General features: G+C 41.7%; 1 protein-coding gene and 1 long non-coding RNA gene across 2 annotated transcripts in view; one reads left to right on the top strand and one right to left on the bottom strand.

Moving 5' to 3' along the window:
* LOC114661354 (excitatory amino acid transporter 2-like) overlaps positions 1-19,247 on the bottom strand; it is a 500,553-nt gene that overhangs the window by 21,071 nt on the left and 460,235 nt on the right. The gene's annotated exons all lie outside the window — the stretch shown is intronic.
* LOC127529587 (uncharacterized) overlaps positions 11,162-19,247 on the top strand; it is an 84,290-nt gene continuing 76,204 nt past the window's right edge. Inside the window, exon 1 of the long non-coding RNA XR_007936209.1 lies at positions 11,162-11,561. This is a non-coding gene — a long non-coding RNA (uncharacterized LOC127529587). The remainder of the gene's footprint in view (positions 11,562-19,247) is intronic.

The raw sequence follows: 19,247 nt of genomic DNA, 5'->3' as shown, positions 1-19,247 counted from the left end.
AAATTTAGTTGTATCTGGCCCCTTTCCAAGATTATATAGAGGGGATGTGATTTATAGCAGATTGCATTCCTTTCACTGCTGGGTAGAAACCTGGTGTGCAAATAAAAGCATAATGTTTGTGAACAATTGGGATGATTTTTGGGAAAGGCCTGGATATTTCAAAAGAGATGGTCTTCATCCTAACTAGAGGGGATCTTATGTATTATCCCAAAATATGGCAGCAAAACTGCCTGGTTGACTGATTAGAGCACCATCCAGGCCACAGTCATGTGATCTTAAATCACAGGCTGTTGTTTATCCCACCTGTTACTATCCTGAAGCTGTTACCCATAATCCCTGTTGTGGAGCATCCAGTAAATTTAGTCTTGATGCAAACCTTAAATTACTTGATAACCAAAAAATAAGGTGTATAATTAGACCAAGGGATAAAACCAGACCACTGGTCCACTGTTCCACAACCAGGACGAAAACCACACTGTTCCTCCTGAATCCGAGGTTCGACTATCCGACAGACCTTCCTCTCCAGGACCCCCAAATAGACTTTTCCAGGGAGGCTGAGGAGTGTGATCCCTCTGTAGTTGGAACACACCCTCCGGTCCCCCTTCTTAAAGAGAGGGACCACTACCCCAGTCTGCCAATCCAGAGGCACTGTCCCTGATGTCCATGCGATGTTGCAGAGGCGTGTCATCCAGGACAGTCCTACAACATCCAGAGCCTTGAGGAACTCCGGGTGTATCTCATCCACCCCCGGGGCCCTGCCACCAAGGAGTTTTTTGACCACCTCAGTGACTTCAGTCCCAGAGATGGGGGAGCCCACCTCCGAGTCCCCAGGCTCTGCTTCCTCATTGGAAGGCATGTTAGTGGGATTGAGGAGGTCTTCGAAGTACTCCCCCCATCGACCCACAAAGTCTTGAGTCAAGGTCAGCAGCACACCATCCCCACCATATACAGTGCTGACACTGCACTGCTTCCCCCTCCTGAGACGCTGGATGGTGGACCAGAATCTCCTCGAAGCAGTCCGAAAGTTGTTCTCCATGGCCTCCACAAACTCCTCCCATGCCTGAATTTTTGCTTCAGCAACCACCAAAGCCGCATTCAGCTTGGCCTGCCGGTACCTATCAAATGCCTCCAGAGTCCCACTGGACAAAAATGTCCTGTAGGACTCCTTCTTCAGCTTGACGGCATCCCTCACCGCCGGTGTCTACCAACGGGTTCGAGGATTGCCGCAACAACAGGCACCGACCACCTTACGGCCACAGCTCCGGTCAGCCGCCTCAACAATAGAGGCACGGAACATGGCTCATTCGGACTCAATGTCCCCCACCTACCTCGGGATGTGGTCGAAGTTCTGCCGGAGGTGGCAGTTGAAGCTACTTCTGAAAGGGGACTCTGCCAGACATCCCCAGGACACCCTCACAACACGATTGGGCCTACCAGGCCTGACCGGCATCCTCCCCCACCATCGAAGCCCACTCACCACCAGGTGGTGATCAGTTGACAGCTCCGCCCCACTCTTCACCCGAGTGTCCAAGACATGTGGCCGCAGGTCCAACGACACGACCACAAAGTCGATCATCGAACTGAGGCCTAGGGTGTCCTGGTGCCAAATGCACATATGAACACCCCTATGCTTAAACATGGTGTTTGTTATGGACAATCCATGACGAGCACAGAAGTCCAATAACAAAACACCGCTCAAGCTCAGATCGGGGAGTGGGGGGGTGGGGGTGGCATTCCTCCCAATCACGCCCTTCCAGGTCTCACTGTCATTGCCCACGTGAGCATTGAAGTCTCCCAGCAGAACGAGGGAGTCTCCAGAAGGTATGCCCTCAAGCACCTCCTCCAGGGACTCCAAAAAGGGTGGGTACTCCAAACTGCTGTTCGGATCATACGCATAAATAGTGAATGAACATAAATACTTAGGAACTTACCTAGATAACAATCTTAACTGGAATACAAATACAAAAAAATTATTTTCTAAATGCAACCAGCGCTTATTTCTCCTCCATAAACTCAAACTATTTAAAGTAGACAAGGACCTCATGTTGTCCTTCTATCGTAGTATGATCCAGTCTGTGATCACTTTCAGTTTCATTGCCTGGTTTAATAGTCTGACAAACCAAAACTCAAAAAAGCTCCAGCAGATTAGGAAGTATGCAGCTAAAGTTATTGGGGCTGATGTAGATGATTTGACTAGTGTGTGTCAGAGGGCAATGCTAAAGAAACTGGAAATCATCTCAACTGATGACAGACATCCATTACATGTAGAACTAAACTTCAGTAAATCAGGAAGGATAGTTGCTTTGAAAACCCACACAAATCGCTCCAGAAACTCCTTTCTTCCTAGTGCCATACGACTTTTCAATAAGAAATATCGGAGATAATGTTTAAGGTTTTGATATATATCCTGTTACCTTTTTTTTTTTTTTTTTGGTATAGATATGTTTTATCTAACTGCCTTACCTTAACCTGTCTTATTTCTATTTGTCTGTTTTATTTCATTCTGTCTGTTACTTGTTATTAGATGCAACTGAGAAGGCAAATTTCATGTTTTCCTGTGTAAACATGACTAAATAAAGAAACCTAACCTAACGTAAACCTAACCTAACCTATAAACAACAGTTAAGACCCGTCCCCCCACCCGAAGGCGGAGGGAGGCTACCTTCTCGTCCACTGGGGTAAACCCCAATGAATAGGCTCCAAGTCGGGGGGCTATAAGTATGCCCACACCCGCTCAGCGCCTCTCACCGGGGGCAACTCCAGAGTGGTAGAGAGTCCAGCCCCTCTCAAGGAGATTGGTTCCAGAGTCCAAGCTGTGCATCGAGGTGAGCCCGACTATGTCTAGCTGGAACCTCTCGACCTCACGCACTAGCTCAGGCTCCTTCCCCTTCAGAAAGGTGACATTCCACATCCCAAGAGCCAGTTTCTGTAGACGAGAATCAGACCGCCAAGGTCCCCGCCTTCGGCCACCACCCAACTCACACTGCACCCGACCTCCTTGGTCCCTCCCATAGGTGGTGAGCCCATGGGAAGGAGGACCCATGTTACCTCTTCGGGCTGTGCCCGGCTGAGTCCCATGGGTGCAGGCCCGGCCACCAGGTGCTCGCCATCGAGCCCCACCTCCAGGCCTGGCTCCAGAGGGGGGCCCCGGTAACCAACGGTTTGATTCATCATTGGAGGTTTATTGAACTGCTCTTTGTCTCATCCCTCACCTAGGACCAGTTTGCCTTGGGTGGCCCTACCAGGGGCATAAAGCCTTGGACAACAGAGCTCCTAGGATCATTGGGACACGCAAACCCCTCCACCATGATAAGGTAGCAGTTCAAGGAGGGGCCAGGGGCATCTGTAATAGAAATTTACTTCAAATTAAAACAAAAAATATATCACCAGTTTAGAAAGAAGCATGCAGTTATAAATGCTGCTTATTGATCATTTGCTCACTTGGCAGTAAAGCTGTTTTGGTAAATGATATTATATTAAGTTCAAAATCTGATCTGTGTCTTCTCACTGAAACCTGGCTTAATAAATGTGACACTGTTCCCCTAGCTGAGGCATCACCAGATGGATACCCGTTCCTTCATAAGTCTAGAGATTCTGGTCGAGGAGGAGGCCTTGGAATAATTCATTGTAACAAAATGCAAATCACGTCTAAAAATATAGGCGACTTTATATCCTTTGAGGCATTCATTTCTCTCTATTATAAAAAAAAATCCTGGAGAGAAACACTAGGGCGTCGAGATGTCATCTTCACGTTAAGATCACGGAAGACACTTAAAAGACCCAAGAGACGAAAGAAAATGGCCAGGGAGCGTCTCACGGGGACCTTAAACATGAGACATTATGCCAAGAGATTAACCCAGGATGATGTCACGATTACATAGAAAATGAGATTCTTGCAAGACACGCCCTACTTACAATCAATATCAAATAAGACAATGGGCAACAAAACATTCAGTTATGTGAAGGATTTGAGCACACACAGATCCAGGGTCTCAGTGCATATAAAGCGTATAAGGACAATATGTTATAAATGAAACGTCGACGACTAAGTGAAGAAGAAAGCAGCGTGGGAAAAAGAGACTCAAAAGCGTTGGAGAGAAAAAAGAGCAAAAAAGAAAAAATAATCTAGGTGCAAATTCAGAAAATAAGGAAAGTAATTATCAACCTGTAACAAGTGGAACTGAAACAAAGCATGTCCAATCGGGCTCAGAATTAAAATACAGAGTAAAAGACAAAGTAGAGCTTCATAAAGACCGTTCACAAATGCTGCCGCTATACACATGCACAGCAGGTTACAGATTATGAAAGCAGTGGAATTCGAAAGGCTCAAAAAAAAAAAATGTCGCAATACACATGTGGAGAAAGGTACAGAATATGAAAGTAGGAAAATTAGAAAGTATAAAAAAAAGAAAGTAAGGATCACAATAGTGCAAACAAACGGAAATTATTACTCGAAAAAGGGAAAATAATCACAACGGACCAGGGGCCTCATGTATAAACGGTGCGTACACACAGAAATGTTGCGTAAGAACGTTTCCACGTTCAAATCTTGATGTATAAAACCTAAACTTGGTGTAAAGCCACGCACATTTCCATGGTACCTCATACCCTGTCGTACGCAAGTTCTCCGCTCGGTTTTGCAGACTGGCGGCACCCAGCGTCAAAGCAGTATTACTGTTCCTGTGTGATTTATCATTCTTTTCAGATCCACGTCCCTGACGCAGCTTTATAAATACACTGAAATTAACCGCATATTGTTTACTAGTTTAATGCATCTGATTGTATTTAACCAGTAACAATATAATGGTCCACGGAATGGTCAAACTATTCCAAATACCATAACTGCTTTAATGTTGTTACTCTCACTGCATCTTCTTCTTCTTTCAGCTGCTCCCATTAGGGGTTGCCACAGCAGATCATCTGTTTCCATATTACTTTCACTGCACCACTCGGAGCAGCTGATCGGAAAGAGAATTATCGGTATACAGCATCAAGCACACACTGCCTCAGCCATGCTTCTTATTTGAACTGCTTCTCACACGGCAAATGTTTCAAACCTTTCCTGTACGGACCTCGCGGTTCAGAAAGAGTTTCATCCCAAGAGCTCTAAATGCACTCAATCAGTCCATCAACTGCACCTTGTAGAACTGTTTGGACTTATAAGTACAATCACCTCACTGTAAACTTGCACTACAGTTATAATATTGCACAACCTGAGCCACTTTATAAAGCACACATTTACAGTAATCCCTCATCTATCGCGGGGGTTACGTTCCAGAGCCCCCCGCGATAGGTGAAAATCCACGAAGTAGCGACCTATATTTATTTTATTATTTATACATATTTTAAGGCTTTATAAACCCTTTCCACACTCTTATAAACCTTTCTCACTCTCTTGTTAACCTTTCCCACGCTCTTATAAACACTTCCTATGCTCTTAAACACTTTCTACATTCTTAAACACGGCAGACCAACACTGCACACTGCACGCAGCGATCAGACGTCAATGTGTCTGCACTCGCTTTGTGAAGGGGGGCAGCTGAACTCTCAGCAGAGCAGAAATGGACTTTGTGCTGCTTCTGCCAAAATGCCTGCTTGTCGCTCTGCGTGTTCGGAAGGAGGAGGAGGAATGGGGGGGGGGGGTTTGGGGGATGTGAGGGCTGAACGCACATTCGCTCAAACCCCCCTCCCCGGAGGCGCAATACGCCCCTGCCACTTCGCATTGTCAAGGGGGTGGGGAGCTGAATGAACGCTAAGGAGAAGTGGACTTTGTGCTGGCTTTGTGCTGCTTGTCGCTCTGCATGTCAATAATTTAAAATCCTGTACATCACCAATTTTCCTGTCTCACTGTCTTGTCTTGCGTGAAGTTAAAATGTTTTATAATAGTGAGATGTTACTCATATCCTTAGCCCGACATCCACATATCATATCTGTTAACAAAGTGTGTTTTATAAGTTTACATGTGTTTGAAACATGTGGGATGGGTATTTTAAGGCTTAAACTATAAAAATGTTTATTTATATGGTCTTTCTATATCGCGGATTTTCTCCTGTTGCTGATGGGTCTGGAACATAACTTCCACGATAGGCGGGCAATCACTTGTATTTAAAAACCCGCGAAGTCGTGAATCCGCGAAAAGTGAACCGCGAAGTAGCGAGGGAATACTGTACATATGATGACAATATCATTTTTAAGATGAAATGCAGCAAAATATGTTTATTATATTATATAGATAAAAGCACTGTATGCTTCACTGGGACAGGCGTGAACGATAGAATAATTAAACATGTACTACGAAGATACAGTATTTCAATGTTCCTTAAAAGTTTTGAAGAATCGGCATTATAAGTTTACAGATGGCTTAACGTCTATTACAGAGCTGATTGTGTGGCGATCGGTTACTTGGAGAAAGAAAAGGAAGGACAGGAATTGGAGGTTAGTACGTTTGAAAGAGAGAGTACTGCAGGAGTGGCCTTAGGCATGTGCAAACTCTGCACCTGCACAGGGCCGCCAAATCCCAGGGGCCACCATGCCAATATATATTGAATATAAAACAGAAAGAGAAAATAACAACACAGCTAAAAACGCAGCAGCAAATTTTGGCAAAAGTTAAACACTTGTGTCATGAGCACGAGGAAGATATGCAGTTTCCGCAACGGACGTGGCCATCCGCCGTGCATAAGATACCATATTGACATTGGCGGGCGAAGGGGCCACCGAGTCTTTCTCTGCCCAGGGTCGCCACAAGCCTAGAGCTGCCCCAGAGTACTGCTGCAATAAATTATTCATCGAAGGTCGTGCACAATCACTGCGCCACCGTGTTCCCATGTTTAATAACGTGCTTTAACTCCTATCATCATGAAAATGATATCACGTATACATCTCAGTATTTTAGTTATTCAGAGAGCTGTAATATCATGAATGTAATGGATTCTGTGTCCTGTCGGAGGAAGAGAAAGCCGGTTTAAGAAGCACGTAGTGATTCACACACATAGAAGAACACATACAAAACGAAGCATTTAACGTGCTACTTTAATTACGATGTGATTTGAGAGACTGGTTAATTAAATGATTTTAAGATGAAGTTTATGATGTTCTACTTTAATGACAAAATAAACTACGTAATTAAAGTGCAAATTCCAAGATTGAAGTTGACATTGCGTGCTTTTTCCCCACTCTGTGCCTTTTTTTTCTCTGTACCCTAATAAGCTTTCATATGACACTCAGATGGTGGGCTACGTCTCGCCTTTTCACACCAACTTTGATATCTGACAACTTCTTTTTTATTTTGGGCATTGTGCGACTTTGTGCACTTGAGCTTTCGAGTTTCTCCGACATGCTATGTCAGTCGATTAGCTTCCTTTTATTGTTTATATCACTGTTTAAACCAACAAATAGTAAGTTTTTCTTTGCCTCCACTTGATATTCGCTGAAATTCTTCCATTTTCCCTCTTGCTTTTCCCAATTGTCTTTTCACAGAACACTGAGCTTAAGGGCTATTTATATTGCTTTGTATATTCAAAGAGGCGTAATTCTGGGAGGAGTTGGGGTGGGGCAACAGGCGCGTGCACGAGCGTTACTTTTCACGCTGATCGGGATTTATGTAGTGGAAAAACATGGAAGTTTGCATACGCACAGATTCTTGCATCTGGATTTTTCTGTGCGTAAGCACATTTCGGCTTTTGTGCTTACGTCATGTTATAGTGCGAATTCTACGCATGGCATTATGCATGAGGCCCCAGGTGTCACTGAAAAAAAAGCAGGACAAAGCGAGGTCAGAAATAAAAAACAGAGTAGAAAACAAAGTAAAACATCATAAAGAGGTTAATAAACAAGGAGGCCAAACACATGCAGAGCAGGTTAGAGATAATGAAAACAGGAATTCAAAAGACACAAAAAAAACTTAGGCACGGAACACATGCAGAGCAAGATACAGAATATGAAAGCAGGAAAAAACGACAGTGTCAAAAAAAGAAAGTAAACATCGCAATAGTGCAAAAAAAGAGAAATTATTACTCAGAGAAATAACGAAAAGGCGAATAGAGGTCAAATATATGGACACAGGTGATATTTCAGAAGTATATAAATATTGTAAGGCTTTGAAGTTTAAGTCAGAGAATTTCAAAAATGTGGTTTACCTCAAATGCATTTATTGGTTACTTTGCAAAAAAAATTAATGATGTAGATCGCTTTATGTGCTGAAATTCCAAACAGAGAAACCTATCTTGAATTACGGTACAAAGTCATTAAACACATGTCTCACTGGCCTCATTTTAAAGATTCAGCATATTGGGACACAAAAGATTCCAAATATTGTTTTACAGAAGTTCTGAAATAAAAGTGAAATTAATGAAACAGCAACAATTCAAAGAAAGAAATCTTAAAAGTGTGTATCCAGAAAACCAAACATGGGGGTTGGCGAGCGAAGCGATCAGCGAGCGAAACCCCCTAGTTAAATATTTAAACAGATTCCAACACAATTATAGTGCTAGTCTACAGACCACCAGGGCCATATTCATTGTTCATGACTGAATTTAGCAACCTTTTATCTGATTTGGCTATAAATTATGATCATGTAGTACTGATGGGGGAATTTTAATGTACACATTAATGTGGAAACTGACACTTTTAATAAATGTTTTACTTATTTGCTAAATTCAGTAGGATTTTGTCAGATTGTCAAAGGTCCAACTCATAATCATAACTATACATTAGATTTAATTATAACTTACAAAGTTGAAATTCAAAATTTAAATATTACTCCATTAAATGAAGTTATTTCCGATAACTACTTAATTACATTTGATTTAGTCCTACCCTTGCCAACGCACTCACAGATTAAAACAAAGACAGTGCGACATATAGATTGTAATTCAGCTTCAAAATTTATAGATACTTTGAGTAAGTCGAGTGTAATTGTGGAAAACCATTTAGATCAGTTAACGTCAAATGTAAACATGGAAAACAATTTAGATCAGCTAGCATCATATTATAATGTAACCTTGAGAGATGCACTGGATGCAGTGGCTCCCCTTAAAACAAAAGTGATCAAAGCACATAGAAACTCTTCCTGGTTTAAAGAAAACACTCGAGCTCTTAAATTAGAGTGTCGAAAACTGGAGTGCAGATGGAGAACAACAAAGCTACATGTCTTTCAAATTGCAAGGACAGAGAGTGTTAAAAAATATAAAAAAGCTCTCTTTAAAGCTCGCTCAGAATACTATTCTACAATAATAGATAGCAATAATACAAATACTCAGGTACTGTTTAGAACAGTGGCTAAAGTAACAAATGGGAATTCAGATCTACAGTGCAAAATACCAACAGATATTAGCAGTACAGACTTTGTGGACTTCTTCAATGAGAAAATTAAAAATATAAGATCCCAGATCTCAGCATCACAGTACAAACTGCATACTAGCTTAGCAGACCCTGCCTCGCATTGCATTCAGCACTTTAGTAATTTTAATCCTGTAACTGAGCAGGAAGTCTTAACTTTAATTTCTAAAATGAAACCCACTACTTGTTCCCTAGATCCAGTGCCAACAAAACTAGTAAAAAGTGCAATGGATGTTCTTGCAGCACCTATTTTAAACATTATCAATAGTTCATTATTGCATGGCACAGTACCTGATGCACTAAAAGTGTCAGTCATTTAACCATTACTTAAAAAGTCAGACCTAGACCCACACATACTATATAATTATAGGCCTATTTCAAATTTACCCTTTCTCTCTAAAATACTAGAAAAAGTAGTCACCAATCAGCTTCAGTCACACCTTACCCTTTACAATTTATTTGAGAAATTCCAGTCTGGTTTCCGCATTGGTCATAGTACAGAAATGGCACTAACGCGGGTTGTAAACGACATTCTGATATCCTCTGATGAAGGAAACTCCACTGTAATTATGTTGTTAGACTTAAGTGCAGCATTTGACACCATTGACCATTCTATTTTACTGCACAGGCAAGAAAATGATGTTGGCCTTACAGGCACTGTGCTCGCTTGGTTTAGTTCTTATTTACCAAATCTATTCCAATATGTACAGAAATGTCATGACATTACTCCATCATTATACACAGAAGTGAGATATGGTGTCCTGCAGGGCTCAGTACTGGGACCTTTACTGTTTTCACTTTACATGCTTCCACTGGGATCTATCATTAGGAAACATAATGTTAATTTTCACTCGTATGCAGATGACACCCAGTTATACATTTCATTTAGATCAAATGAAGTTTCTCCAATGTTGTCTTTAATTAGTTGTGTTAGTGAATTAAAGGAATGGATAGATGAGAACTACTTGTCTTTAAACACTGATAAAACAGAGATGTTAATTGTTGGAGGGAATGATGCTGCTCACAACAATATTTTGTCATCATTTAACTCAGTTGGAATCACTATTAATTTTACTGAATCAGCCCGCAATCTAGGAGTTATCTTTGACTCTAGCATGTCATTTAAAGCGCATATTACAAAGTTGTCCAAATCATGTTTCTTCCATTTTAAAAATGTTGGGAAATTAAGGTGCTTTCTAAATAAACAGGATTCAGAGAAATTAATTCATGCATTTTTTTCCAGGGGCGGCACGGTGGCGCAGTGGGTAGCGCTGCTGCCTTGCAGTTGGGAGACCTGGGCTCACTTCCCGGGTCCTCCCTGCGTGGAGTTTGCATGTTCTCCCCGTGTCTGCGTGGGTTTCCTCCGGGCGCTCCGGTTTCCTCCCACAGTCCAAAGACATGCAGGTTAGGTGGATTGGCGATTGTAAATTGGCCCTAGTGTGTGTGCTTGGTGTGTGGGTGTGTTTGTGTGTGTCCTGCGGTGGGTTGGCACCCTGCCCGGGATTGGTTCCTGCCTTGTGCTCTGTGTGGCTGGGATTGGCTCCAGTAGACCCCCGTGACCCTGTGTTTGGATTCAGCGGGTTGGCAAATGGATGGATTTTTTTCCAGTAGGATTGACTACTGCAATGTGGTGTTCACTGGATGTTCAAATTGTTCTTTATACAGCCTCCAGTTAATCCAAAATGCTCCTGCAAGAATTATTACAAGAAGAAGAAAATACGAACACATAACTCCAGTTCTTAAATCCTTACACTGACTCCCGGTTAAGTTTAGGGGAAATTTCAAAATCCTCCTTTTAACATATAAAGCATTAAATGGCCAAGGTCCGCCTTACTTGTCTGAACTTATCATGACTTACAAACCAGAGCGCACATTAAGTTCTCAAGATGCTGGTCTGCTTATGATTCCAAGGATTAATAAAATAACAGTGGGAGGTTGAGCTTTTAGTTACAGGGCCCCTAAACTGTGGAATGGTCTGCCTGCTACTGTAAGAGATTCCCCTTCAGTCTCAGCTTTTTAATCCCGGTTGAAGACTCACTACTTTGGTTTAGCATATCCTGTCTAGAGTTGCTGATTAACTGTACAGACTGCATCTCTGTTGTTAGCCATTAGCACTAAAATATAAGTAACATGATTGTTATAATTTGTTACTAACCCTCACCTATTCTGTTTCTCTTCTCGGTACTCAAATGTGGCACTTGGTGCCACGGCCCACTTGCCAAGTTGTTTTGGCTGCCTAAGGTAAAGTCATCCCTCATGGAGGATTGCAGGAATCATGGGTTAGAGCAGGCATGTCAAACACGCGGCCCCTGGGCCGCATGCGGCCCGCAACAGAAATCTGTGCAGCCCACATGACAGATCCTAGTTAGCACTGAACTTGTACAAAATGATTGATTCAATCACAAACGACAGTATTCTGCATCTTCGGTTTTACTTATTGACTTTTCTTACTTCTGCCTTCTGACAAAAGCGCGTTTTCCCATGGCATTACGGTACTGGAAACGTCATCTGCTAGTATAGCCACGAGCCTTGACCAAAGTTAATGAGCCGCAGCGTCACAACTGAAGTGCTAGGCTGCAGCAGGGGTGGCCTTAGGCATGTGCAAACTGTGCACCTGCACAGTGCCGGCAAATCCCAGGGGCCGCCACGCCAATATATATTGAATATAAAACAGAAAGAGAAAATAACGACACAGCTGACGGCAGTGTGGCCGAAAAACATTGTTTCTTGTTAATTAGTACGCTGTATTTACAAATGTCGCTAGAGTCGGAGCAGTAAGCTATATGTAGTATTATAATGTTTTGCTGTAATGAGAATATCATGGGTCGTCACTTGGTTTTCAAGTTACGGACACGCGTATATAGAAGCGTGTCATGAGCACGAGGCGGCTATGCAGTGTCCGCAACGGATGTGGCCATCCGCCGTGCATAAGATACCGTATTGACATTGCCAGGCAAAGGGGCCACCGATTCTTTCTCTGCCCAGGGCCGCTATGAGCCTAGAGCCGCCCCTGCTAAGGCTACACTACTGACTGGGCTGCTGAGACTGGCCACTGGGCAGAACTGACCATCACGAGTAGTAATAGCCCGCATATTTTCACATTTTTTTGCTCTAGTTTCATGTAATTTTGTGTAGTATTATAACAAAAAATTAGTGCAGACTACAGCTGAAGATCTGAAGTGGACGCGAGAAGTTGGTGAGTTGTTTATCAACATATTTTTGTGATTTTGAGTTTGTAAAATTATTGTAGGTCAGGTGGCTTTTTGCATATCGGCTTATTTTACAATATAAACTTTGAAGTAACCTTAGTGAAGTAAAATTTGATTTTTGGAGGATTTGTTTTCCAACTTGAATTACTGAGCAATGAATTCAGTGAGCATTTTCGTGATTTCAGTTCACACAAACAGGGCATTGCGCTGTTCTCTTACAACATTGAGAATGCGCCTGAGAATATCCAAATGGAATTGATTGAAGTGCAGTCAGATTCTATTCTGAAGGCAAAATACAAAGAAGTTGGTGTGCCAGGCTTGTATGTTTACCTGCCACCCTCTTATGTGCAGATCCGTAAGTTGGCATCGAGAGTACTGCCAATGTTCGGAAGCACTTACCTTTGTGAGCAATTGTTTTTGTTAATAAAAGCTACCAAAACCCCACATCGCTCAAGACTTACCGTCGAGCACCTTTCATCCCTCATAAAAGTTGCAGCTGCACAAGATTTCAAGCCTGATATTGACGAACTGGTTACTAACAAGAGATGCCAAGTGTCGGGACAAAAGAAATAAATCTCACACTGTAAGGCTCCTTCCTATATAAGCAATGAATATAATATAATGAATATCAATCATCAAGACACTATATAAAAGCGGTCGGGATTATCCTTCCGTCCCATGAGTGCAAAGCGTAGCGGTATTCCGCTTATCACAGACTTACTACTTGCGGCTTGCGGTACGAAGTGACCGCGATGTGAGCAGAGTTCTGGTGCTCCCATCGTTCCCTTGCTTTTGTGCGTGATGCGCTGGAAAAATAGACAAAATTATGTCTCTGGAAATAATTAATGTTGATGGAGTACAAATGCCTCACCGCGTAGTAAATATCAGGGGAGATGGTGCTTGCTTATTCTCATCTATAGCTTATTTAGTGCATGAAACTCCGTCTTTAGCGGTACAGATTCGGGCTGACATTGTTTGACATGTTTTAAGTAATTGGTCAAGGTTTCAGCCATTTACAATGATGCCGTCAGGAATCTCTTATACAAATGAGCTTCAGTATCTCACTGAAATGTCAAAGTCTCAAACTTATGGTACCATTTCTGAGCTAATGGCAGTGGGAGAGTTGTTCCCCCATGAGTTTCAAGTATATTATTATGGAGTCCTACACTCCAAGTTTGGACAGGGGATAAAAAAACGTAGGTTTTCGGGAGATGTTATGAATGGGCACTTTGATGTTCTCATTCCATACACTTACATGCCTGATGTACACATGGAGCGCACACAAATTCAGGATAAAAGTCGGTCGCCTTAAAAGGAGGGTGAGCCTAGTAATATAATAAGGACCTAGCTAAGAGGTTAAGACTCAAATTCTACACTGTTGTATGGAGACTGCATGGAAATAAATTGCCTTTCTTTAAAATTTAAACTTTATAAGTGTTAAATTTTTTAAAGTTTTCAGTATTGTAAAGAAAGCTACAGTAACTTTGTATAATAGTATAACAGTATTTGTTACAGTACGGCCCGCTGACGCACATATGGCAGTCGAAGCGGCTCACAAATGGTAGTGAGTTTGACATGCCTGGGTTAGAGGAGTCCTTTCATCAGATTGGCTGGCCAAGCGCTGTTTCAGCTGTGGAATGGCCAAATGGGGGAGGCAGCTTGATGGCTGAGGTCTCCATGACTCTAAACAAATCCAAATCATATTATGTGATATTATCTACTGTTAAATTCTGCTCTGTATTTGTAAAATTTTTATTTTTATACTGTGTTGAAGATTTGTTCTGTTTTGTGTATTGTATTGTATTGACCACTTTCTTTTTGACACCCACTGCACGCCCAACCTACCTGGAAAGGGGTCTCTTTTTGAACTACCTTTCCCAAGGTTTCTTCCATTTTTTTCCTTAGAAGGGTTTTTTTGGGAGCTTTTCCTTGTCTTCTTAGAGAGTCAAGGCTGGAGGGCTGTCAAGAGACAGGGCCTGTTAAAGCCCATTGCGGAACTTCTTGTGTGATTTTGGGCTATGCAAAAATAAATTGTATTGTATTGTATAAGTAAATTAATTAATATCTATGGTCCAACAGCTCCTGTTATGTGTAGGTGAACTGCACAAGCTGGAGGGGAAGCATGCATATCAAAGTTTAAAGAACCATAAATTTCTTACCCAGAACATAAAACAGGGAATCCTTTTTGGTTGTAGAGTTTTTTTTTTTTAATCAAAACTGATTACCAGTTGGCTTGTAACATAGTACTTATGCCTCTGATGCAGTTAAAAGTGTATTCTATACTTATATATCAGGTAAACCCCTGGTGTCTGCTTCTGCATGGGTGGAGAGCAAGCAGTTTTTATATTGAATGAGTTCCTTGCAGGCATTTAAAATAGTGTTTGATGCTCATGAAAGAAAGAATGTTACTATAAACTGCTTAATTTAAAATAAGGCAATAAGACTATAAGTGACTTAGTGACATTTCATAATGAACTGTCTAAATAATTACAAAAAATGAATGGCAAGTCACAGTTTAGAAAAAGTTAAATTTTCTAAGTTTAGCTTTAAAGTTAGGAATTCATCTATGAATAAGGGGACAAATCAGTTCATGTAGATTCAAGAAAGAAGTTATTACCCCAGTTTCTAAGGTTTCCAGGTCAAGTTTGTTTGAATGATTACAGATCAGTGGCACTCATCTCTATTCCAATGAAATGCTTTGAACATTTGATGAAAAATATTTTTAATGACAGAGACAAAGTCTTTATAAGGTAACAACCAATTTGCTTACTGTGCAAACAGAAGTGTTGAAGATTCTATGTTATCTTACATCAAATGTACACCTTTCTTGAAAAGCCTGGTTCATATATATGGATTTTTCTTCAGCATTCAATACTGTCCAGCTATTGTCCAGTGATTTCTGAAGTTCCACTTGAAATTGCTATCTCTTTGAAGTTGCACTTGCTCATCTGTAGTTATGTTAAAAGGTCGGTGTAAATTGTGAACCATTGACGTGAACTTGAAATAGTGCATCAACGATTGCCCAATCACATTAGATTAAAAAACCTAAAACAACATGCCAATAAATATTGGAGTGTCTGGGGTGCAGAGAGCTGTGACCCTAGAAAAATTTGAAAGCAACCAATTAAAGGGGAGCCTCAGGTCACCTTCTTGCCAAAAGGACTTACATACACTTGAATTTGGCTGGCAGCCTTCACTCAAAAAATATAGGTATTCACACAGAAATTAAACAAATACAAGTCAGAACCAAGTTTTAATGAATGTTGTCATGCGCTAATACCAGACATTTTGTGCAAATCAACAATTTTTTTTCATAATTATTTTGCATTCCCTAATTAAAATAAGTGGAGTTTTCAAAATATTTTCTTGGGGACGACACCCCAGCACCCAACATTACAAACTGCAATGCAATGACCATTGCTCCATTATCAAGTATGCTGATGACACCATGATCATAGGACACATATCTGAGGAGGATGAAAACCTCCATCTAAATCAAGTGGACTATATGGTAAACTGGTGCAATAAGAATTCTGTTACTCTGAATGTCAAAAAGACCAAAGAAATTATATTTGACTTTAACTGACAGAAATCTGTATCTTTACCCATTGTTGTTCTGGGGGAGGAGGAAGAAATAATGACTCAATAAAAATACTTTGGTACTAACCTAGATAACAATCTTAACTGGAATACAAACACATAAAAATATTCTTTAAATGCAATCTGCACCTATTTCTCCTCTGTAAACTCAAACTATTTAAACTACTGTGGAAAATATTCACAAAGAAAAGAAAACTCCACAAAAATAAAGTTTTGGGGACCATCCCCGTATATTGTCCTGTGGACAAAAGGATGCAAAAGTGATCAAAAGTACTGAAAAAATGAGTAACAATTGACAACATGGATGTTACAAAATGGCGTTTATATATGAAATGGATGATAGAAACAGGAACTGGTTGGCAGGAAATGACGATGTAATCAGGAACCAGAAACAGCGTCATTATGGAGGAAACGGAAGTGATGTCCATGGGGTTAACTGAAAGTAATGCAAAATGGAGTCGCCGGAAGTGACGTTGTGGCGGCCATTTTGAAACCCGGAAATGGCCGCGATTATCTTTCTTCTGTTTTCCTGTTGGGAGAAGAGGTTTAGGTAAGTACCACGTGACAATCCTTCATCTTGCGATGTTTCACTCACCTTTGGGCTTTTTGACTGCCTCCCAATCGTACGTATGTGATATGACCCCCCCCTCAGTCCAGACCCATCGGGTCGGGGTGACCTGCACCGAGAGGTCATGGGCATGGGAGGGAGCATCCACGTTGGCCTGCAAGGATCCTTTACGATAAATAACACTAAAACAATAAGGTTGAAGGTCCAAAAACCACCTTGTGACACGTGGATTAGACTTCCGGTGAAGGGACATCCACTGTAGGGCAGCATGATCCATCACCAGAGTAAATTCCTGTCCCAACAGGTAGTACCTTAACTGCGTGACAGCCCATTTAATTGCGAAGGCCTCTCGCTCCACCGCAGAATACTTGGTCTCCCTGTCCAGCAGTACATAATGGGGTGTTCAGCACGATCAACGCATTGGCTCAACACAGCTCCAAGTCCTGTGTCCAATGCGTCGGTCTGGAGAATAAAAGGAAGAGAGAAGTCAGGAGATTTCAAAACAGGTGCTGATGTAAGGGCCAGTTTTAAGTCACAGAATGCCTTATCAGCCTTATCATCCCATACCACTTTTAAGGGTGCTCTCCTCTTTGTCAAATCAGATAAGGGCGAAGCAATTTCCGAGAAACAAGATACAAAATGGCGATAGTAACCCGCTAAACCAACAAATGCTTGAACCTGCCTCTTAGTCATCGGACAGGGCCAAGTAATGATGGCATCAATTTTGGAACACGGTGATTTAACAGTGCCTCCCTCCACCTGGTAGCCTAAATATTTGGCTTCTCTTAAACCAAAAAAACATTTCCTTGGATTAATACGAAGTCCCGCTTTTGCTAGTGTGGAAAGCACTGTTTTAACCTGCAGCACGTTCCTTCCATGTGCCGGAACAGATGACAACGTCATCCAGGTAGGCGGCACTAAAGGAATTGTGGGGCCTTAGCAGTGTATCTACCAGACGTTGAAAGGTTGCTGGTGCCCCGTGCAAACCAAATGGACGGACCTTATACTGCCAATGTCCACTAGATGTACTAAAAGCTGTCTTTTCTTTAGCGGAGGCCGTTAAGGGAATTTGCCAATACCCTTTAGTCATGTCAAGAGTAGTTAGGAAGTAGTTTCCAAGTCGACCGAGTAGATCGTCCACTCACGGCATCGGATACGCATTGAATTTAGAAACCTGATTAAGTCGTCGAAAGTCATTACAAACCCTCTATGACCCATCTGGCTTAGAAACCAAGACAATTGGACTAGACCAGGGACTAGAACTTTCTTCAATAACCCCCAAATCTAGCATTCGCCTTACTTCCAGTTCTACTTCTGCTTTCTTTGCCTCTGGGAGCCTATAGGGTCTTTCTCTGACAATTACCCCCGGGTCAGTAATTATGTCGTGCTTAATCAGAGTAGTCCGTCCTGGTAACTCGTTTACCACTTCCGGTATAGACAGGATAGCCATTTCTTGGTCCTGTTTTTTGTCAAATCAGGTCCGAAATTAAGTTCAGAATGTGAGATGAAAAGGGAACAAGGCTGGCCAGAAGAGGGATCAAGTTCCCTGTCCTTCCACGGTTTCAGCAAATTAATATGATAAACTCGTTCACTCAGTCGACGATTTGGTTGTTTAACCAAATAATCAATGAGTCCTTTTCTTTCCTTAATTTCGTATGGGCCTTGCCAATGAGCCAATAATTTAGAATGAGAAGTTGGAACAAGTAACATCACACGATCACCCGGGACAAATTCCCGAATGGTGGTGTTTTTATTATAATAACACGACTGCGCTGCTTGAGCCTTTTCCAAATTTTCTTTTAGAATAGGTTTAATTTTTTCCAATCTATCACGTAATTGCGCGATATATTCAAGTATATTTGAGGTAGGGAGGACATTTTCTTCCCAACCTTCTTTTAGCATGTCAAATAGACCTCGTGGTTATTTTCCAGATAATAATTCAAACGGCTAAAACCCTGTGGAGGCCTGAGGAACTTCCCGTTATGCAAACAAAACAAGAGGAAGTAACTGATCCCAGTTTCTTCTATGTGCAGCAACTACCTTGCATAACATCTGTTTTAAAGTCTGATTAAATCGTTCTACCAACCCGTCTGTTTGGAGGTGATAGACCGATGTTTTTAGATGTTTTATTCTGAGTAATTTAGCCACCTCCCTGAATGTCTCTGAAGTGAAAGGAGTCCCTTGGTCCGTTAAAACCTCTTTGGGGATCCCAACATGTGCGAATATCCCTACTAGTTCCCATGCAATGTTTTTTGAATTAGCTGAGCGCAAGGGAACAGCTTCGGGGAATCGAGTGGCATAATCTACTAGAACTAAAATATATTTAAAGCCTTTTAACGAGGGTTCTAACGGGCCTACGAGGTCAATACTGACTGGTTCAAATGGTACATCTATCAGGGGAAGGGGAACGAGTGGAGCGCGGTCCCTCCTAGGAATCTGACGAAGTTGGCATTCGGGACACAAAGCACAAAATCGCCAGACCTCCTCATTAATTCCCGGGCAATAAAATAGTAGTTTTATCCTCTTCAAAG

The sequence above is a fragment of the Erpetoichthys calabaricus genome, chromosome 11 (genome assembly GCF_900747795.2).
Source record: "Erpetoichthys calabaricus chromosome 11, fErpCal1.3, whole genome shotgun sequence".
Taxonomy (NCBI): domain Eukaryota; kingdom Metazoa; phylum Chordata; class Cladistia; order Polypteriformes; family Polypteridae; genus Erpetoichthys; species Erpetoichthys calabaricus.
Note: the sequence above shows the minus strand (reverse complement) of the source record. Positions and strands in the feature narration are given on the sequence as shown.